The sequence below is a fragment of the Octodon degus genome, unplaced genomic scaffold (genome assembly GCF_000260255.1).
Source record: "Octodon degus isolate 3935 unplaced genomic scaffold, OctDeg1.0 scaffold00107, whole genome shotgun sequence".
In the NCBI taxonomy this organism is placed as follows: Eukaryota; Metazoa; Chordata; class Mammalia; order Rodentia; family Octodontidae; genus Octodon; species Octodon degus.
This window is the reverse complement of record NW_004524683.1, coordinates 4,762,308-4,786,590: the sequence shown is the minus strand read 5'-3', so window position 1 is coordinate 4,786,590 and position 24,283 is coordinate 4,762,308. Positions and strand designations below refer to the sequence as shown.

General features: G+C 36.6%; 1 protein-coding gene and 1 pseudogene across 1 annotated transcript in view; both read right to left on the bottom strand.

Annotated features, from left to right (window-relative positions):
- Agbl4 (ATP/GTP binding protein like 4) overlaps positions 1-24,283 on the bottom strand; it is a 1,571,060-nt gene that overhangs the window by 677,712 nt on the left and 869,065 nt on the right. The gene's annotated exons all lie outside the window — the stretch shown is intronic.
- LOC105743221 overlaps positions 11,922-24,283 on the bottom strand; it is a 30,681-nt pseudogene continuing 18,319 nt past the window's right edge.

The window sequence follows — 24,283 nt, the reverse complement described above, 5'->3', positions numbered from 1 at the left end:
TATACTAATTTCCATTAGTTCTCTGAAAAGAAAAGTTTGTGTTCATATTATTTGATCAATTTTTCATACCTATATCTTGTAATATGAGCAACTACTTTGAAGATAATAATACACAGCATATTAACCTTTATTACTCTCCTACTATCTTGTTTTGAAATTTTTAGCATTGTTTTATTGTTTTTAAATAAAAAATATACATAATTATCTCTTCTCTACTCATTATTCTAAATCCTTGTTTAAATGCTTGGACCTCATATGGGTATATGAATTTCTTAAATTGTTAATTCTACAGGGGCCTCACGTGGCAGAGGTTGTCAGGTCCACATGTAGCTAGTGATCTAACCAAAACCTCTCTTCATCAGAAATAAGAAAAAGGAAATCATCTGAGGATTGAGAATTGTTACCACTCCCTTAAAGCCAAAGGTAGTTACCGATCCCACTGGCAAAAATATCATGATTAACCTTAAAAATAAAGCTTCAAAGCAATCTTTCACAATTTGTACTTGTATTCAAAATAGAAAGCAAGTAGCAAAATTTTCTGTATAATTTATGTATTTGGGATAGGGTCTCTCTATGCATCTCAGAGTAGGAGTGATCCTCTTGTTTCAGCCTGCGCAGCACTGGGAATACAGGAATGAGCCTTCATGCCCAGTCTTGGTCATAGGCTCAACACACCAGAAGTGAGGCTGGCATGGCATGCTGTACCAGGGATCAAGACTGGGTCCTTGCATTTGCCTAGGCAGGTGCTTAGTCTGCTGAGCTATCTTCATGGCCCCTGTATGTATATTTTAAATTCTACAATGTAAAGTCAAAATACATAGAAAAAGACCAAAAGGATATAGCATAAAATATTCAGTACCCACTAGGAGAAAAACTGAGAGGATTTTCTTTTCGTGTTTTTATTACTTTCTAAATTTGCCACAATAAACACGTTATTTCCACTTTATCTTTCAGCTCATTGATCTTTTCCAACATGTTTCTCTTCTCAGTGCCTTCTGTTCTGTTTTGCCTATAGATTTCATCTCCTCAAGTCTTTGTTTTCATTTATCTAAAGCCTATCCATCCTTGAGATTCCATCAGACATATCACTCCCTTCAGGTCACTTCTCTGATCCCTCAAGGTTGGTAGTAAATGCTTTTCTAGAGAACTTCCCCCTGATTCTATAGATGCTTGCTTCTTTTTTTTTTGGGGGGGGGGCGGAACCAGGGATTGAATTCAGGCCCGTGCGCTTGCCAGGGAAGTGCTTATTCCACTGAGCCATCTCCCCGGCCCTTAGATGTTTGCTTCTTGACATGTAACTAAGGAACTTCTTTCCTGTCTCTTAGTTCATCAATGCCTATCATTGTGTCTGGATAACTATAAGTGCTAGAAATTTTTGTGAAATGAATAAATGGATAAAAATTAAAAAGGCAATTTACGTTTGCTTTTAAAAATACATATACATGAAATAAAATGAGGAAATTCATAATATTTTATCATTGTTTGTTTCTCATTGATAAAGACAAGTTGCTAGTATAGTGTTTCAATTAGTAAACAAGCTATGGAACTGTGTACTCAGTGTCCAGTAATGCTGGGGCAGTATTAGGCAAATAAATTCCTAAGAACACTAATTCCGTAGATACTCTGAAGGGTAAAAAAGGAGAAATAATCTATAATCAAATAAGTTCAGGTAATGCTGTATGTGCTATATATTTTAGTCTTGTAAAATGTCCTTCTGTAAAGTATCTGATTTGTTTATTTTCAATTCAATGGTTCTCAAATTTATTCAAATATGAATCTTTCCTTTATGCAATATCTATTAACATTTATTTCCCAGAACACTTTGGAAAATGCTGGGTTTAAGAGATAAGGCTTCCGGAGAAAGGAATTGTCAGCTTATGATGAAAGCAAAAATATCGGAGAAATTCTGGAAGGATATAGGAAACAAAAGTTTTCCCCCAAATACTAATAAAATTTAACATCTACTGAGCATGTACTATGCGGTAGATAGAATGCTAAGTGTCCTTCTTCTGTGAGCTTTTTGAGCTTTTTAACAAATCTAAGAATAAGGAACCATTATTCCCGACATATGTCAACGAAATTAAAATTTAAGAGTTAAGTGTACTGCAGATGACAACAGTGCTGCATCACTCTAGGTTAACTCAGACTCCACTTCTTCACTGTGCTATCACAACCGAGTAGTACAGACCTTCCTTTCCCCAGTAGAATAGGTGATAGAGTGAAATCTGGGCCTTTGTTTTTTATCCCTCTTTCTTTTTCTCCCTTTTATCTTTCTACTTTCTCCATTCCCTTCTTTTCTCAGACATTCTGAATGTCTACTTTGTTTCATTCTTCTTTGGGTCTTAAAGTTTCAGAAATAATCCCATTTCTCAAAAATCCTTCTGTCCTATCCATCAAGTGAATCAGTTTCCAAGCTTCAGGGCAGATTAACAGGTGAATGAGAGGAAAGTGGACCCCACAGATCATATCAAGAACATCCAAGACTACAAAGGAAGGAGTGGAAGTCCTATCTAGGGTTTCTTCCCACACATTTCTGAGAATGAATCTTCAGAAGAAGCATTTAGCAACCAAGGAGAGAAGTGGAAAGTTTCATGCAAAGATCACCAAAGAGTTAGGTTTATTAGTGGAAGTTGAGGGTTAAACACACCTTTCCTCTCTATTAAACATTCTCTGGAGTTCTGGGAGATGAGCAACATGGCAAGAAATTAGGGAAACAAATATAAAATTTCACCTGTATGTGGATAACAAATAAGTATAATTTAGTATAGAAAAAAATCTTTGGTTCTTATTTTGAAACAAAAAGTAAATTAATAACTTCCATGTATCTTCTTAGATCATACCTTAATCACACTGCTCTATGCATGTCTACCGCACAATCAGGATAGGGTGATGCACTGAGATCTAGGACTTTTTCTTCTGCCCACACTAGCCGCTGGCACATTACTCGCTGATGAATGAATGTTTGAAAGGAAAGAAAATGGAAGAGAGAATGAAAGGAGCAATAGGAAGAGGAGACTTAGATAAGTAATTTAATAGTGGGTTAAGGGAATTCAGGGTTTGGATGCCTGAATCTTCTGGTAAAAGTTCAGATTCAGGGAATTATCCACTACTCCCTCACAGTTGCCACATGATTCGTTCAGCCCCCAAATAATCTTGAGGTGACTCATGTATGCATTTATATCCTCTCATGTGGATGCGAGTCTCAAACCCAAGCATCCATTTTGCTGAAGACTGTCACTAAGGAGAAAGTTGGAGGTAAAAGACTGCTTGAAATTTAGCTACTGCCCATAAAGAATAATGCACATGAAAAATTGATCATGATGCCACACCCAGGAAAATACCATTTATAACACAATATTTCATCATACTATATCCCTCTTAATGATGAAAAGAACACCAAGGTTACAGCAAATGAAAGTTCATTCAATGAAGCCAAAGGGAAGAGAGACTTTGCCCACATGTATCACTCCACAATAGCATCCTTTCTATCACTATTTTTTGGAGTGAAGAGCCTTTCCATCAAGAGAGTGAACAAAGCCTTTCTCACTAAGAACTTTTTAAGCCAATAAGTAGTTCCAGAAAAGAACAAAATCTAAGGATACTAACTTTCTTTTTCTAATTTCCTCATCTTTAAAATAAGGCTAATGTCTAAACTTTTTCTGAGCCTTCATTTCCCCCATCTACAAAATGAAGGAACTTCTACATGATATCTAAGTTAAGGAATTGCAATTTTGAGGGTTTGCAGTTACGAAGTTCATACGAATTACTAAAGGTATGAAATTATTTTTTTTCTGTATTTAGGACAGGGCCTACAGGGTCTCACTATATAGATTGTACTCATAGTGATTCTCCTGTTTTCAGCCTCCTAAATGCTGGGATTACAGGTGTGCCCCATCATGCCCAGTCTCAATCACTGTCTCAGCGCACACCACAGGCTGGGCCCACACAGCACCCCGGAGATTAAACACTGGCCACTGCAGTCCACCTAAGCAGATGCTTTAGTCTGCTGAGCTATCAGACTGGCCCTAGAAGCATGAAATTTAGACTCTTCTGACAGACTTGGATCTGCAAGCAGTCAGACATACTTCTAGTAGGACAGTGATCAACTTACTGAACTCATCTAAACCCCAGATTCCTGAATGATAAAAAGAGACAATTACAAAACCTACTTCAGAGATTTCTTCTGGATACAAGTAATTGAAGATAACACAGTTAATAAGAGGAGGTGTAGAAATCAAGACCAGGATATGTAATTTCAGATTATGCTCTTTCCACTACAACAGTGGAGAATGCCAACATGAGTCTACAAAGCAAGGCAGAAGCCAATAGAAGCAGAGACATTTTGCTATTCAATGCCAGAGACAAAAAGAAAGAATGCTTTCTGCAAGGGAAACCAGTAAGTTATTATATCACAAAAGGGACTTTAGGATCAAAGGCCAGCTGTTCAAACATTTAACCTTTTTGAACCTCAATTTTTTCCCCTTTTATAACATAGACAATAATAGTACCTGCTTTACATAGTTAAGAGTATAGATAAGGTAATGTACATAATAAATTATCACAGTACCTAGAACACAAGTACGTTAAAGCTATTACTATTAATGATATATTTTTAAATTATATCAATATTATCATTAATAATCCAAACTTTTAGAATGACCTCAGCAGTCCAGAATGCTGGCAACATTAAAAATTTCAGAGGCTCAGAATAGCATTTTCTAGTGGCTTTTCTAGTTCTATAACACGAAAAGAAAAAGTCTGGAAACCATATGCTATGGCCTACAACCAGGCCTTATTCTCAGAGGTTATTATTTACATTTCAGATTTATTATTATCTTCCATAGTGCTGACATGAAATAACCTTCCATGCTCTTCCATGTTAAAAGAGCATAGTGTTTCTTGGCTCCATAAATAATTCAGGACTATATTAATATTTTAAGAAGAATAAGCAATATATTTTTGCCCCTAGAAAAAACAGAAGGATTAAAATTAGTTATTTGTAGCTGAAAACTTAATTGAGTCAACATATTGATTGTTTTTTTTCTCGCAGGTTTTATTGCCCACACAATGAAGAGCAGTGCCTGCTTCCATTCTAAATGTTGCATACTTAATTATATCTGCTAGATTTTATTATTATGAAAACTTAAAGCATCCAACTATGAACTTAAGTTCTCTTACCCACTTACATAGTTAAGTAAGCCACTCTCCTTACCTTGTAACAGTGAACTTTGATTCATGTAGATTTTTTTAAAAGTGATGAGTGAAAATTTTAATAAATATCAAATTTCTGAGTAAGCAGTTACCACCTGGCTAAAGAAAAGAATTTTGTTTGCATGATCTCATTGAGTCTTTAACATAACATCTGGCATAGGCAATTTCTTCTGAAGATACCTCTGAGAAAGCTGAAGTTCAAAGAATTTAAGTACTTTTTTTAGGGACACAGAACCACAATGCACATTTAAACCTGATTATATTTTCTTCCTCTATGAGACAGCCTCTCATTATTAGTAGCAATAATAATATCCAAGACCTATTGAGAATTTATGAGTCAGTTCTGGTTTTATTTATATTCATTAGTCTATTTAAATATTACAACCATCCTTCGAGATAGGAACACTCTTAGCATATACTACCCTTTAGGAAAATAAAGTTAAGAGTTGAAGTGACTTTCCTAATATAAAGTGGTTGAACTGGTATTGGAAGTCATATGGTCTGACTCCATGGCCATGTCTTTCATGCTGCATAATCTATACTTTCAGACCCCAAAAGCAAGAAAACAAGGAAGTGCTTTCATCAGTAATTGGATAAAGGAAGATCACTAGGGGCCCAGCTTCTCAACTCTAAGTGAGACTCTAAACATATATAATGAAGATAAGGTGAACAGGACAGGTAACTCACAGATTGGTGAAATGTTAACAATTTTGATGTGGTCCATTCCTGGATTAGGCCTGGGATCATTGTTACAAACATGGGTTGATGATGACCTGTCCAGAAAAGGACCAAATCTGCTTATACCCTACTTTCTCTGAAATTGTTCCTACATGAGATATTCCATAATGGTATGATTCTATAAGGAGAAGGAATGTGTTAGCAGAATGGCCACATCACAAGTTGCCCTTCATTTGGCAAGGTAGATCAGTTTTCAACTTGGCCAGTGGGCCAAGTTTTACTTTAAATGAAAAGTGAAAAAAAATATGTTTTCTGCAGCTGAATCTATGCAACCACGCCTTTGTACACCTGTGCAAGCATACAAGGGGCTCCTGGGTCTTCTCACTGTCTAGAAGCACACATAGGACATGGCTAATCTATACCTTAAATCATATCCTTTTCACAAGACAGTTCATGTACTTATAGATAGGTGTGTTTTGCTCAAGTATGGAGAATCTAGATCAGCTTATTATCTACTGAGTGTTCGGTCCTATGATGAGTTGACTCTATCCAGAAGTGAAAGGTAGAGAGAGACAAATAACTCACAAGGTTTTTTATTACCTTATTAAGGAAGGAACATATTATCATAATGCCATATTTTATCATCACACATACTAACACTATAGTGTATTGTGCAGGGGATTACACAGGATTTTCAGTTGAGGATCATTAGGAACCATCCTGAAAGGCTAGCTACTATAAATGGCAAGAACAATATTGACAGCTATTTTATTTATCTTAATTTAGGGCAGGGTATACAGGGTGTACAGGGTCTCACTAAGTAGATCAGACTCAGTGATTCTCCTGTTTTCAGCTTCCCAAGTACTGGGATTATAGGCGCGCTGCCACGCCCAGTCTCAATCACCATCTCAGTACTGCCTGGGTGTGGGGCCAGCACAGCACATCGGGGATCCAATCCGGGCCGCTGTGCTCTGCCAAATCAGGTGCTCTAGTCCGCTGAGCTATCTGGCCGGCCCTCTGACAGCTATTTTAAACATTCAACATCTTTTAGAACACAGAAGCAACTAAAAGAGCTAGATTTTATTTTCATTTTCATTAATTGGTTTTTGAATGAATTAATTTTAAATCAAGGTTAATTATATTTTTATAATCATATATTTTATTTTAAATTTTACAAGTCTTTCTTAGATTTTGATGATCTACCCCTCAAGATTCCTATACGGTGATCAGAGAAATCTAAGCCTCACTAATTGGAGGAGGCTGGATTCAGTACTTACCCCCATAGTGCTAAAATTACTCCCTGTTTTACAGATGTCACTTCTTAACTCCTTATGTTTTATCCTAAGTTTCATGCTTGAACTCTCCTGTGTACTTACTTACCTTTGTGTGATCTTTGTGATTAGCAATATGTTTGGCTGGTCTGCTGGATATTTTTATTCCATTACTCACTCAAGAGTCTGCCTTTCAGTTTTCGGTCTACACCCACAGGGCACTGATATATTTCATTTTTTCAACCACAGATTCTAAGGTGTTATTCTCTACCCAAAGCTTAACAGTCCCCCTCAGAATCCTGCTATCTATTAAAAGTGTCATTGGAGCACCACTTTCTAATTATATGATCTTGAACAAATTTCCTTTTATCTCTTCCCAAGCCTTATGTTGCTTTCTCCAAAATGAAGATAAATTTACTCAGCAAGTAAACCAGCATGATCACTTATCAGCTGCTTGACTTTGGGAAGGTGTATGAGCCTGATTTTTTTCCTCATCTGGGTAGGAGAGATAATGATACCTTTTTCAGAAGGTTGCAAAGATTGAGGTAATATATATTAAGAACTTGACATACTGGCCAGTTCATAGAACACAATCAGTAAACACTAGCTACTTATGTAAATTACTATTATAACATGTTACGATTATTACTATATCTCATTTTATGTCTCTGAAAATTACTCTGTCTACCATATAACATGCCACCCCCAAATATCTTTGCTCTATTTCTCTGTACTTACCTTAAAAGGAATATTATATATTGGGGCATACAAATTCCAAAGTATATGAGTATAGTTATAACCACACTCATATAACTGCTTGACAGGTGAATAAATGAGTGAATGGATGAATGCTTTGTATTTGCTCAAAACCAAAGGTGAGAGCTAAAATGATTCCTTAGCTAGCATCCAGATTTTTATTCAACAGGGTTTCCCTCAAGTTTATATTTGATGAATGTCCAAAAAAATCTGCCATTTCAGCCAAATAAATGTAATAAGCTTATCCTTTGAACTGTATGTAGCAGCACACTGAATTGCAGCTTTGAAATATTTGACATGGATTTTAGTAATTGTTCCTTCATTTATTATCTGTGAGACCTAAGGAAAGTCTCTAAACTGTTCTAGTTTTCTTTCCTCTGTACAATTGAAGTAATAAGTAGTCTTCAATAACCTGATAGGATTTTGCTAAGTAATAAATATAAAAATTGACAGCACAGCAACTGACACATAACCAAAAATCAATAATCATGTGCTCTTTGGTATTTTGCTTCAGTTAGTCTTTTGAAAAGCAATTTAATAATATAAACCAGTTGTCTTATTTTCTAGCTAGGAATTCTACATCTAGGAATCTTCCTCAGGAGAATGAATATGAATATATATATATATATATATATGTATTAGAAATAATTAGCATATGTTTGTGATAAAGTGATTACACTCAGCCTGAGGGAGTTAATATACATACATATCACATGTAAATAATTTTACTCCCCACATACCTTTGCCATCTGCTCTAGTTCTTTCTTCAGGTCCCTTTCTATCTATAGAGGGGACCTTTCTAAATTTTTTTAGTATTTTAGTACAGGGTCTATAGGGTCTCACTATGTAGATCAAACTGGTAGTGATTCTCCTGTTTTCAGCCTCCCAAGCAGTGGGATTACAGGCATGCACCACCACACCCAGTCTCAATCATCTCAGTACACCCTGGGGGCAGGGGCGCTATGGCATGCACCTTTTTATATTTTAACATAGTTATTTTATTTTTCTCTTTGAATAATTTATATTTTGGGTCTGTCATATTAGAGAAGTCATGCATCATTTTACCTTTTGTGACTGATTTATATCACACTTAGCATTGTGATCTCAAGATCCATCTATTTTCCAACAAATGCCTCAAATTTATCATTGGAGTGGCAGTACATACTACATACCACACTTTCCTTATCCATTCATCTGTTAATGTGTATGGAAGCTGCTTTCATAATTTAACTATTGTGAATAATTGTGTTATGTCAAGCATGGGTATGCTCATATCACTGTGGTATGATGATTTTAACATTTTCAGATAGATACCACTAAGGAGAAGAATAGTTGTTCAAGTGGAAATTACACTTTTACATTTTTGAGGATTCTCCATACTGATTCCCAAAATAATTATACTGGTTTTCATCCCCACCAGTTATGTGGAAAAACTCTCTCAATCATTGCCAGCATTTGTTGTTTTTTTATTTCTTGCTGATACACATTCTAGTGGAGAAAGGGGAAAAATCTCACTGTATTGATTTATATTTCTCTAATGGTCAAAGATGATGAACGTATTTTCAAGCATTTATTTGCCATTTGTATGTCTTCTTCTGAGAAATATCTATCCATTTCAGTTATCTATTTACTGATTTGTCTTTTTTCAGTCTATTCTTTTTAATTTTTTACATATTCTACATATAATTCTGTCTGAGTAGTACTTTTTATGGTAAAAACTTTATTTACTATTATAAACACATTGCAAGACAGACTTTTCAAAAATCCTTTTTTTCCCCTCAAAAACTTAAAGAAATAAAGGAAAGCTAATAGGCAGAACGTCTCAACAGCCTTTGGAATTATCAAGGGAGCTCCGTGCAACGGGTCCACCCTGAGACCGAGGACCCCACGTGCCCAGCTTTAGGGACAGCAGGAGGCCGCAGCAGGAGTTCCTGTCTTTGGTCACAACTGTGGTTAGTTATATCATTTAGTAGCCCTGCCATTTTCTCTAGGACTATTTATTATAGACACTATTAAATTTGGACTATGTTGTATATACTGTTAACAACTAAGAACGCATCTTCTCTGAATATATGGGTGAGTGGGGAGGAGAGTGAGAGAATCCCGACTCCACCTGCACAGGGCAGAGCTCTCTAAGCAAGAGTCCCAGGGTCCTTGACAAGCTCCCAGTAAGCCTCTCATCTTTCCTGTTTGTACTTTTTTTTTTTTTTACATTGCTCAGAGCAGAAGATGGGAGAGAGGTGAAAATAAACCTTTGCTTTTTAAAGAACTTAAACTCAAAAGTAAACTTTGAATTGTTTTTTGTTAATTTTATTGAGAAACAAACAACAATGAGACAGTTTCAAAACTGATTAATAGGACAGTTTCAATAATTAATATATTTCACACTGCTGTCTTCATAGTGGTTATTCATAGTACAAGATGCAGACATGATATCCTGTCCAAACACTATTAGTACAAATCTTTCTTCTCATTGAATTAAGAAAAAGTAGCCATATATCTATCCTAGTTATTTTGTGTATAGAAATACAAAATGGTCCTTCATTTGTATCCCCTTTTTTGTTTAGTTTTGTTAGAGATGGGTATTCCATTGCCATTTAAATATTGTAGGTGAGTGAATTCAGCAAAATAATCCAATATACTCCAGTAGTCCAGCTATCCCTCTACTGGGAATTTTCCCAGAGAAACTGAAAACATCATATCATGGTGATATATGTGCACCTATGTTTACAGCAGCACAATTTGTGATAGCCAAATCCTGGAAACAATCAAAATGCCCATCACCTGAGGAATGGATGCAAAAAGTGTGGCATATTTATACAATGGAGTACTACTCAGCTATAAAGAATGGTAAACTGGAAGACTTTATATTAAGTGGATGCCACTTGAAGATATATTCGTAAGTGAAATAAACCAGACCCACATGTGTAAATATCGTATAGTCTCCCTAGTGTAAGAACTCAAAACAAGAATGAAAAGAGGAAAGTATAACACAGTTAAAAGGAAAGCAAGAATGTAAGGATTAAACAAGGAAGAGAGGGCAAAGAGAAAAGCTAGGATTCATGACAGGGGAAAAACTATACATTTATATGCACAAGATGGTTAAGGCAATGATCCTGGGAATCTTCAGTGGGTTTTTGAAACTTTGAATTTTGAGGAGTTGAACTAGCAAACTATTTTCTGCAGTCATCTGAAGAAATCATGCAGCTCCTCACAAAGGCCCTGATGCCCAGGCTCCAGATCAATTGCCCCTGCCTCTCCCTCCCTGTGGAACTGAGGGCAAGGTCACCCTGGCCACCCAGCCTTGCAAAGGGCCCTGTACTCAAGCAGCCGCCTGATGGACACACACAGCTTGTGCACAGGTTCCCAGTGTGGGCCCTAGAACCTTCTAGGTCATGCTTGTTAGACTGCATCTTAATCTGTCCCGTGGTTTCCAAAGTAGATCAAGTCTCTTGCAGGTGGTCAATAATCTTCATGTTCAAGAGGCTCAGGTGCTAACTCAAACATGTCCCCACAGGGGCTGTGGCCTTGGGAGGCAGCATCAGGACATCCAGGTAACTGGCATTGAGGGTTTCCTGCTCTCCCACACCTGTGCTGACTTGAGGGGGGAAGGGGGAGCTATTTGCTGAAGTGGTGCAGTGGGGGAGGGGAGGGAAGGAGAAAGGGGGGAAGGAAGCAGGGAGAGAGGGAAGGAGGGGAATCGTCCCCTCAGGTGACCCTCAGCCAGGGTCCAGGAGAGGATGGAGGCTGTGGCCTTCTGTATGAGTGGACTTTCACATGCAGCAACTAGAAAATTCAAACTGCTTTTGCTAATTACTGGAAAGATGCTCAAATTTACCACCTAAAGGAACCACAGGCATTTCAAAAATCTGAACTTTTTTCTTTTGTATCAGTTCACCACAGAAAAATATAAATGGAGGCTGTAACCAGCTGCTGATCATGTCCTTGGCAGTCTTGTGTGCAAAATAAGGCGTGTTTGAGCTCCACGTGAAGTGATCTGCTGGTCTACTGCCTCTGCACGCTCAGGCAGTGGCATCCACCTTTCCCTTGGTGTTGTAGCCCTGGAGGGGCTGCCTGTACTTGTCCATGCACCAGCAGAAGCCCCGCTTTCTGCCTTTGGAGGGGCAGTACTGTTTCTTCTCTTAGAACCCCTTCTTGTCACAGTGTGTGATGTGGACACCCCTGAGGCTCGGCACGTTGAGCAACTTCAGGTGGTAGAGCGTATCCTCCATCTCCCTCCTCAGGGGCCGTATTCCATCTCCCATTTGGACTCGGAGAAGTTCTGGGTGTCTGTGCTCTGGGACTCTTAGTCGACTTTGTAGTGCTGGCTGTCCTTGGCATGCCCTTTAGTAATGACATCCATCCTGGTGTGGAAGGTGTGGAACTTAAAGTTGATCACAAGGTGAGTGCTGGCGACAGCCTGGGTCTGCACACTTGTGGTGCCCTGGTCCTCTGACTCACTGGCATTTCCTGGAGCAGAGGGCACTGGAAGCAGGAAGAGGTACAGGTGGCCAGCAGCACTGTCTTTGGTGCAGAACCCAAGGCCATTGGGAGAGTGTGTGCAGAGGGTAGCGGTTCCTCCAGCTTCAGTTCTGTCTGAGTAGTATTTGGTAATAATTTTTTTTGTATCTTGTAGGTGTGTATTCACTTTGTTGCTTTTTTCCTTTATTATGCAGTATATTTTTTAAAGTTCTGATATAATCTCATTTGTTAACTGGTATTAATTTTTGGTATTATTTATTATACTAAGGTATTATTTTGTGCAATTAGGGTTGTTTTAAAAAGTCTTTATCTATACCTATGTCTTCAAGAGTTTTGCCAAGTGTTGCTTCCAGTATATTCAGTGTTTCTGCTTTTATATATATATACCAAATCATTTTTATTTGATTTTCATACAGAAAGGAAGATATGATTCAAGATTCATTCTTTTGCATGTAGATGACCAGTTTTTCCAGGATAGTTTGTAAAGAGGCTGTTCCCCCCCCCCATATCCTTGGACTTATTGGCAAAGATCAAAATGGCTGAAGGTGCCTGGGGTTCCTCTGCACCTTCTGCTTTATTCTACTGGTTAATGTAACTTTTTACTGGAGTATGATGATGTTTTTACTATGGTAGCTTTTTTAGTATGACATAAAGTCTGGAATCATAATGCCTCCTAATTTCTTCTTGTTCATGATGGCTTTGGCTAGTCTGGGTCCCTTTTTTTTTGTGTGTGTGTGGAACGAGGGATTGAATTTAAACACTTGTGCTTGCCAGAGAAGCACTTATTGTACTGAGCCATATCCTTGGCCCTCTGAGACCCTTTTGATTCTATGTAAATTTTAGAATTGTTTTGCTAGTTCTGTGCAAAAAAGCAAGCAATTTTATAATGGAGATTCTATCAAATCTATATATTATTTTTCATGATATGACTATTTGGAGATATTTTTCCATTTTCTAATGCTCTCTTTGATCTCTTATCAGAGCAACAGATTTTATTTTAGAGTTCTTTCACTACATTGGTTAGGTTAATTCTCAGATATTTAATTTTTGAAGCTATGATAAATGGGATGTTTTGCAGATTCTTTCTCAATAGGTTCATTATTGTTACATAGGAAAACTGTTGATTATTTTATGTTTATTTTGTATCATGCCATTTTGCTGATTTTGTGTATTAGGTTTAAGAGTCTTCTGGTGAAGCTTTTTGATCCTCTATGTACAGAATCATGTCATTCACTAGTAAAAATATTTTTAATTTTTCTTTTCATGTTCAAATCATTTTAATTTTTTTCTCTCTCCTAATCACTTTGTCTTAAGTGTTGAGCACTACAATGAACAGGAATTCTGAGAGTGGACACCCCTTGTCTTTTTGTTTTGTTTTAATGTATTTGGCACAGGGTCTCACTATGCAGCTGGAACTCACAGTGATCCTCCTGTTTTCAGCCTCTACAGCACTGGGATTACAAGTGTGCACCCCTAAACCCCATCTCAGTGGCCAACTCAGGGCACCCTGGGGTGGGGCTGTGGCACGTGGTGCCAGGAATTGAACCATGGTACCTGAGCTTGCCTAAGCAAGTGCTTAGTCCACTAAGCTATCTTGCTGGCCCAATACACTTTGTCTTATTCCTGACTTCAGTGAGAATTATTTCATTTTCTCCATATGTTAGTAGTAGGTTTGTCCTACATAGGTTTTATCATTTTGAGGTAAAAAGCTTGCTTCCATACTAATTTTAATCAAGAATTTTCTCATGTATTGATGATGAATTTTGTCAGTCTTTCTGCTTTATTGGTCATACAGTGATGGTCATATGATTTTTCTCTTTATTTTTGTGGTGTGATAGAATGCATTAAATTACATATATTTAACTATCCTGAAATCCATGAAGAAACACATTTGGTTGTCGTGTGTGATTTCCTTAATGATTTGTTGTATTTCTGTTGTACATGTTTAGGATTTTTACATTAATGGTCATTAAGGAAATTAATACATACTTTTCTCTTTTTAGAAGTCTTTGTCTGATTTTGGTATCAAGATTATATTAGTTTCCAGTGGACTTAGCACATGGCAATTGTAGGGACCAGGGTTTGATTCCCTGTCCTGCATGCCACCCTGGCCCCACACCTAGGGCACGCTGAGCAACTGAGTGCGTGTGGTGGCACACGCCTGTAATACCAGTGCTGGCAAGGGTGAAAACAGGAGGATCACTATCAGTCTGAGCTGCATGGTGAAACCCTGTACCAAATATATAAAATGGAAAAAAAAAGATTATATTATCGTCAAGGAATTAACTTGGCAGTGTTCCTTTGATTTTAATTTCATGAAGAAGTTTGAGGATTACTGGTATTAATTCTTCCTTAACATTCTTATAAAATTCAGCAGTGAATGCATTAGGTATGGGTATTTTCAAAGTTGATGAGGTTTATACTGCCCCAACTTTAATACATACTGTCATACTGTCCATGAATTTTATATTTTCTTGGTTCAATTTCAGTAATTTTGAATGGATCTAGAAATCCATTCATTTTTTTCTATATCCTCTAATTAATTGGAATACAGGTTTTCAAATTAGATACTTCTAGTATTGTGGATTTTGATATCCATTATGATTTCACTTTTTTCATTTCTAACTGCATTGATACAGGTGTTTTCTTTCTTTTCATAAACTTGTCTTTGGATTGCCTATTTTGTTTATACTTTCAAAGAACCAACTCTGATTCATTTATTTTTTGTACTTTTTAGTCTTAGAAAGCCATAAATTCCTACTCTGATATTTATACTTTTCTCCCTTATACCTGCTTTGGATTTGGGTTAATCTTCTTTTTCTTGAAACTTTGAGTTATATTATTAGATTTATTGGAACTACTTTTTTTTTTTAATGAGGGCATTGACAGCTATAGTCCCTTGTAAAACTGCTTATATCTGTATCCCAATATTTCTGCTATCTTGGACTGCTGTTATCTTTGTGTTCTTGAAAATTTTAAATTTTTTTCCTTGGTTTCTTCTGTGACACATTGATCATTCAGGAGTATATTGTTTAATCTCCATACTTTTCCATGATTTCTGTAATTTATTTTACTATACCACAACAATTTCATTACACTATGATCTTAATAGACTTTTTTATTTATCTAAGAGCTTTTTGCCTAGTATATGGTCAGTTTTGGAGAAAGTTCTGTGTAATGCTGAGAAAAATATGTATTCAGTTGTTGAATGAAACATTTTGTAGAGAACTATTAGGTCTATTTGTTTAAAGATGTGGTTCAACTATGATTTATTTTTATTTTATATTATTTTATTTTATTTTGGCTTACTTTTTGTGTACTTCACCTATTTGTGAGAGTGGGGTATTGAAATCATCCATTTTTATTATGTTGTGTTTTTTATCTTTTACATTATCTAGTTTATGCAGCTGGGTAGGCTGTCATTGTGTATACTTGTACTTACATTCATTATCTCCTTCTGTTAGATTGTTACCTTTACCAGCATGTGGTAACCTTTGTCTCTTTTGATCATTTTTGGCTTGGAGTCTGTATTGTATGACAATAGCTATTCTTCCTTGCTTTCATGATCTTGATGCACAAAGTATTTTTTCCAACATTTGAGTTTTAGTCTGTGTGTGTCTTTCTGGATAAAGTAAACTTCTTATATGCAACATACAGCTGTGTTTTCTGTTTTAATCCAGAATGCTAATCTGTACCTATTTACTGAGCAGTTCAGATAGTTTACTTCAACATTTAGTACCAAAATATACTGAATAATTCCTGTGTTGTATTGTTGGTCTGGTGCTAATTCCTTTAATTTTCCCTTTTGCTTAATTGCTCACACTGCATTAATTCCTTTAGTCTCTTTGGTACTGTCAGCCTCGTTGTCTTTATTTAAAATTTCTTTGGCTACATTTTATAGTACTGGTTTGTTGGTCACAAATTTCTCAAAATGCTCTTTGTCATGAAAAACCCTTATTCCCCCATCAATTTTATAAGATAGTTTGTGAGATACTAGCCTGGGTTAAAAGCAGTTTTCTTTTAGGGCTTGAAACACAATGGGTCTCCTGGCCTTTAAGGTTTCTGTTGAGAAATCTGCTGTGCTTTTGATAGGCTTGCCTTTATAAGTTATTTGTTGCTTTTCTTTCACAGATTTGTACTTGTGTGGGAATTCTGAGACAGAACTATTGTGTATCTCATAGAAGTTCTTTTCTGATTGTGGCTATTTGTAGCATAAAATGCATTTACCTGCAAGTTGAATTCTTTTACTAAATATATGAACTTAATGATATGATTTTATTAAATGACTATTTTGTTCCTTTTATGATGCCTTTTGATATACCTTTAACTCTTATACTTCTCAGGTTAGTTTTCTTTCAGTCATTTAACAGCTATTGATAAAGTTTTCATGGTTCCTTGTTTTTAAAATATCTCTGATTATATTGTTTCCTATATCAAATTTACCTTCTTGTTTTACCACTATCTCCTTGCATTAGTCATTTCTTCTACCTATACTATTAATAGAATATTGTATATCCTGGATTTTGAGTTGATATATTTTTCATGTTCTCTAATTCTTTACTATAATAATCATTTATGTCTTGTTATCATCTTCGTTAGTCCACCCAATATTTGTTTTTATCTTCTTTAGGTTTGCTGATCATTTTATCTATTATTTATCTGCTTACTTTCATCATCTTTAACCCTTCTGAGCATCTCGTTGCTCTGTTTTTTGCTTATTACTTAATACATTTTAAAGGGACTTTTTTTGTAGTCTTTTTTGTTACCAGGAATCCAACTCAGGGCCTTGTGCTTGCCAAGCAGGCATGGGGCACTGAGCTACAAATTTTAGCCATTTGAATATTTTGAATACTTTCCCATCAATGCTTGTGTGATTAGCTTTTAGGGAGCTAAGATTTTTGAGAGGCATCTTGTCTTGTTTTCCTGTTTCTATTGGTTTGTTTATTGAGGTTGAAACTCAATTAGAGTAGAAAGACAATTTTGATAGTACAGTGATCTCTTCAGTGTCTGTTTCCCAATGATGTGATCTTGGTTTTTATGTATGTTTTGGTTTATATACCTCCTTGGCCTACTCAGCACTGGAAGATCACATCCACTCACTGTGTTACAAGAGACAACCCCTTCCACTTATATCAGCATGTACAAAGCCAACCATGTATCAATCATATACATTAAAAGTTATTTTTAACAATTTCTTTCCTTTTTTTTTCTATTTTAGTACAAGGTCTACGGGGTCTCACTACATAGATCAGATTGGTAGTGATCCGCCTATGTTCAGCCTCCCAAGAACTGGGATTACAGGTGTGCACCACCATGCCTAGTCTCAATGCACCCTGGGGGTGGGGCTGGCACAGCATGCCAAGTATTGAACCCTGGCCGCTGCTTCTGCCTAAACAGGTACTTTACTCTGCTGAGCTATTTGGTTGGCCCTTATTTTTAACCATTTCACCTTTACTTAATGACTCATTAAGACCTGTGATATATTACTATTTATAGGTAGGCTGTGAAAGCTTAGTGATAGAACAAGGAAGGGAAAAATGAAAGGAATATATTAGAAATAAGGAAAGGGGAAAAAGAGATAATAAATGGAAGAAAGAGACAGGATTGAACTACAGTATTTGTCTAGCTGGCATAGAAGCATGGTTGAGAAGTCTGACAAATATTTGTGAGAGTGGGAGAAGCGCTACGGAGAAGAAAGTGTAGTTGGAGACTGAAGGAAGCTGTGGATGGTCAGAACCTATTAATATGTTGATAATAAGTTCTTGTTTGAATCATCTATGCACAATGCTTTGAGTGTTACAATGAAATGTGCTTTTTAGTTTAAAAGTACTGGCTAATTTTTATTCTTTTTGCATATATAGACACTGTGATGATGGAGAAGAAAAGAAAGGAGTAAGAAATAGAGGAAAATATATCCACACTGTCACAAAACACATTATTGAAGCACCTACTTCACCCTATTTAAACTGCTGTCTCAAGTCATATCATGAGTTCTTCCTCTACATTCACCTCTTGTGTTGGTGGTAGTAGTGTGTGTTTGGCTGAGGGATACTGGGCATACTGCTTGCTCTGACTCTTTGCTCTACATCCACATTCTACAGGGTGTTACTATGTTCACAAAGTGCTTTTTCTCCTCCTTCTTCCAGGCTCAGAGCCTGCAGATACAACTCCCTGAGCTGGCCACCTGCTATAATTTGTTCTTTTGCCTTCTAATAAGTGAGGGGGTTAGAGGTCCAGATTGGCATCTGAGTCTGCCTCCACTCTGTAGACCAAGCTCTGCTTAGTTTGTTTCATTCATGTAGGCCTGGCTATCCAGTGGCCTTCGTCTTTGGCTTATGACTGGACACTTGAATAAGAGGTGGAGAAGATGTGGTTGTTGGGCCAGTATGGAGTCTTTTTGATGAGAACAGCTTTTATAATCTCTGCTCCCCTCCCTCCTCAAATATCCTTCCCTTTGTATTGGCTTTCCATGAAGGTCTAGCTGGATGTGCTATATCATGCTGTAAAGTAAGCTACATCACTCCAAGCCTTTCTATCTTTCAACTCTGTGGTAGCCAGGGCTCTTAATGGTCAGCAGCCTTTGGCTGGTGACAGGGAAACTTTTTACTCTTTACTTTCCCTAGGGCACACTGGTGTTGCTGAGTCTCTGTCCTATGAGTGATTTTCTGGATTTCAGTTTCTGTGGTGCCCTACAACTATCTTAATATCTGGGTTGCTTCCTCCAGGGGGAGGGAGAATAGGACTGAAGCCTATTGTAAGAGTTTGGCTGCTGCTGCTGAACTGGCTCTTGCCCTCAGGACATTAGATCCACTGGCTCCCAGGATGATACATTCTTGGGCTTGAGGTGTAAAGTCCAGAGGTGGTACTGCTTTCCTTTCTTATTGTCCAGATGCTAGAGTAAATCTGGTATTCTGGAGTGTTTGTCTTGCAGGTTGATTCTTGATATCTGATATTGTTTGTTTCCCTCTTTTCTGAGTACCTCTGCTTCCTAGCAGAACTCATCTGAGCTTTCCTCAGGCACTTCTGCCTCTAGTCAGCAATGATGGAATATTTCTGCATCTTTAACATAGCCCTTTGGCAACAGGCAAATTGGTTGCATACAGAAAGCATTCATTCAACTTAGCTCTGCACTATTTTAGTGTATGCCTCCCCATCAAGTTAGTTTCTAAAGTGAGCATTTTTTACTCATTCATTCATTTATTCATACAACAAGCATTAATTTGAGCACTATAACAAACAAAGAAATAAATAAAGGATGGATAGAAAGAGACAGTTGGATGGATCCCTTTCAAATGGAAGAGGCACATGAGATTAGGGGTGAGGGGTGAGATAGAGTGGAAGGGGATATAAGTAGAATAAATATATGCCATATACAGGAACCTAATAACTTCAATGAAGGTAAATATCTTATGCCATAAATATGAGCAAAGATTAAAAATATCAATAAATAAAGAAAATGGGAAATTCAAGGAGGAAAAGGAGAGGGTGAGGGATGGGCAATACAATTTAAAAAAAAGAAAACAAGCTGTATTATGTACATGTATGCACTCCCCAAGATGATTGTAAAATGTATGTCTGTGAGCATTAAATAGATAAATATATAAATATGTAAATGACAAAAAATAAGGAAAGAGACCAAAGAGATGAGTGTGAATACTTATCAAGCTATTAGTGTTTTAAAAATCTACTTTGTTAGGCCAGAGAGATAGCTCAGTAGAATAAGTGCCTGGCTGGCAATCACAAAGTCCTGAGTTCAATCCCTAGTACTACAAAAACAAACAAAAACTACACTGTTGAATTACAATTTCTCTCTGATTCTGATAAACTTACTAATCCTTTGGTCACAGTTTGAATGTCATCCAAGGAATTATATATTCCATTACCTTCCTAGTAATCAAAGTAGTTGGCTCCTTTTCATTTGCCTTCATGGGGTTCTATACATATCTAATTTTAAGGCCTAGTGCATTATATTGTTAGTGTACGTATAGAGGTATCTTTTTTTTTCTGGATTGTGAGTCTTTTAATGATAAGGATTCCCCAGCCTTTTCAGTTTGTATAAAGCATAACAGGAAATCAAGTTCACATATTCAATAGATGACTCTTGATGAATAAATACATAAGAGAATAAATGAAAACCTAGCACATATTAAAACTGTGATTCAATCTAAAATATAGGCTATTTCTCTAATAAAGCAAATTAATGCCTTAATTAAAGAAGGAAGAGTTTATCAGATCTGGAAACCAAGAAAGGTTTAATGAGAAATAGCATTTGATATATCCCTTAAAAAAGGAAATCCTATTAAAAAGAAATTACAAGACATTTAGCTTATATATGCATCAGCCTAAGCAGAAGCAGAAAGTTGGGCAAGAATTGTATTGATTTTATGCATTTTTGGAAACTAGCATATAATTCTATTGGACAGCTATTAGAAAATAAGAGATTGAGAATGAGTTAAACATTTTTGGAGACCTTGAAATCTTATATCTTTATATGCTGTATGTATCATATATGTGTGTGTGCCAATGGCAATGGGGGTTTACCAAAGAATATATTTCTGAAGACAAATGTTACCTTAGAAAATAATTCTAAATGTATTTCCTTATAACTACATGTCGGGGTAATGTAAGAAGAATACAGGAATGTAGAAAGAGATTAATCAAGTAGGAGCCTAGAACAAGGAAATTTAGGTTGCAGGTTTGAGTTAAAGAACTAGATACTTGTAGGGACACCACTAGGTCAGTAGCTTGGCTTGGCTTTGCACATCAAACATTGCATGGGGGCTTATCTCCCATGTATACTCAGATGAGAAAAGAGTCTTTATCATCTAGTAACCCACAATGAGGATTTCAGTGCTGCTGAGAAATAAAATGAATGAGGCTTTGCTTTTAGAGAGCTTTTTAACCCAAGAAAGAGACAAAGAGATAAAAAAAAAAGCAAGTGTAATTTTTGATGGGCCATAATAATGGAAGAGGCAGACTCAAACTACTCAGGGTTCCTATGGCTCCAGAGCCCTAATTTTGGTGACCATCTTCATGATCTTATCTTCTTAGGATTGTTTTGCTCTGATCTACTTTTGAATGTTCTATAAAGCTCCAAGTCTGTGAATCCCAGAGGAAACCCTCAAACCATATCCATGCCATCACAGTTACTTCCAAGAACAAAAACATGAGGAAAACATTGACATGGTGCATGAAGAAAATAGTATGGGGAACTCTGGATTCAGAAATAAGTGGGTCAAAAGTAGCAAAAGAAAGAACATAAATAAGAATCACTTACTCATTGGGAATGATAAGGAAATAAAATCGAGTTTACTTTAGGAAGGACCTTTCTCAAAGGCAAATTTTTTTCCCAAAGAGGTAAGTTTTCCTTGGAGGTTGGAGTATGACTAAAAAATTATTAGTAGAAGTTGGGTGTCAACTTTGGGGAGCTGTCATAAATAATAGTCCTACTTCAATTAGAGAAATGGCATTAAATTCTGAGCTCCAAAATTTGAAAGGAATTCAGTGAGCAGTACTATCTGTATTATATAATAAGAGTAAGTGTAAATAGTACAGAGAATAAAACAGACAAGAAAAAAGAAAGAGGAAAAGGAGTGAGGAAAGAGAAATATAAAAAAATGAGATGATAGAAAGAAGCACTGAAGGAATAATTACAGAAAACAAGGAAAGAATGGGAGGAGAAAAGTATGAGAAAGGATAGAATGGAGGGATGTAAGGAAATGAGAGAAGAGCTAGAAGATGGAAAGAAAGAAAAGCAAAGAAAGAAAGAAAAGTGATACATGTGTTAAGTCATGCCAATATTGATGCAATCCACCAAGTATCCTCTCAATTCATCATCGTTGTTCATACTAATAAACTACTAAAGTCTACCCACTTGTAAATTTCAGATTATATGACTACCATAGAATGCATTGATGCATCTAACTATAAGACATAAGAAAAGAAGGCCCAACTCTAGGTCCTGGACACTTTTAAAGAGCCACATGGCCAGGGAGATAGCTAAGGAGCCTAATTCCTTAGTGGAAAGCACAAGGTCCCAAGTTTAATCCCTGGTATCACAAAAGAAGGAGGAGGAGGAGAAGGAGGAGGAGGAGGAGAAGGAGGAGGAGGAGAAGGAGGAGGAGGAGAGAAGAAGGAGAAGGAGAAGGAGAAGGAGAAGGAGAAGAAGAAGAAGGCAGAGAAGGAAAAGAAGGGGGAGGAGAAGGAAGAAGAAAGAATAAGAGGAGGAGGAAAAGGAGGAGATGGAGATGGAGAAGAGGAGGAGGAGGATGAAGATAAGGATGAGGACAATGAAGATGAGGATGAGGAGACACAAAGTCATCCTACTTGCATCTCACAGACCTTCAAATTACCAGGAATCTACCCTTTTAAAACTACATATCTCTGCCTTTGTATCTTTAATAAACTATAGTGCTTTTGGGTTCCCAGCTACATATAAATTAACTGTCTCCAACTGGGAGCACTGGGATCTTTATCTTTTGTCAGTTCAATTATGTGCTTGATTTCATTTTAACATTTTAAAAATCTCTAAAATTAAGATCATCCTTGATTGTTTAATTAAACAACTGCATAAGGTTATGCTGCATAGGATCAAAATTCAAATTTTCCATGCTAATATTTTATAGGGAGCTAAGAACTCCACAGTGATACAGGCAAGTGAGGCATTTCAAGTCTATCTTTTAAGAGTATCTTAACTGTCTAACTCAATTCTGCCACTTTCTTCATACCTGTTTTGGGACCTGGGGATTTGGCTCAGTGATAGAACACTTGCCTCAAAAGCTGGAAGACCTGGGTTCTCTTCTCAGCACCAAAACCAAAAAATAAATCTTAACTAAAAAGCAGACAAAAAAGAAAAATTAAAAAGACCAAATAAGGCAACTGGATACCTGTTTATGACTGAGTCTCCTATAACTTCAGTATGTTATTAGGCATTTATCTAAATTCTATCTGTACAAACCTTTGCATGGTGCAGGTTAGAGATTTCAGATGGACAGAGTGACACATCTAGGATAATTTAAGTGGCCACAGTCCTTAAGTCTACAAGCAAAACATCAGCACATTCATCTTCTTCATAGCCTATGTATCTTCTGAAAAGAGACTGCTTGCACTTCCATTCTCATGCAAGTTCTGACCCGATCCTTCATAGCTCTATAGAATTTTTACATCTTAATCACAAAAATGCTGAGGTATTAAAACATTGCTACACTCAGAATCTTGGACTTGACTTCTTGTACTAACTTGCTTATTATTCTGCATTCTGACTCACTAATACTCTTCACGGGTTTTGTCCTCATGACTCTTTTTCTCCTCATTTTTACAAAAGACTCATTTTTACATAAATGTATAACAGTCCTTGCATTATAGCTTTGTGTTCAAAAGACTAGATACACCCATGTTTACACTCTAGCTCTTTGTGACGGTTTACATCTAAACTTTTTCATACAACATATTAAATTCTGTTTCTTAAAATGGATTTTATTTTATTTCTACTAATGTGCATTAATCATACATATTAGTAAGATTCAGTATAATGTTTCAATATATGCATTGACATGCAGTGACATATGCAAACTTCCTTCATTACCCTAAACTACATACACCTTTCCCAAACTCTAACAATTGCTTCAATCATATCTTTTAAACCTAAAAAATCATTTATTTATTTCATATTACCACCAGTAAAAATATATGTTCCTTAACAAATGATTAACCTTTCAAATTATTAACCCCAGGCCATTATATAAGATATCACTTGTGGCTTCCTAATACTATAGGGGCCGGGGAGATGGCCCAGTGGAGTAAGCGCTTACCTGGCAAGCACAAGGGCCTGAGTTCAATCCCTGGTTCCGCCAAAAATAAAATAAAATTAAATAAATAAATAAATA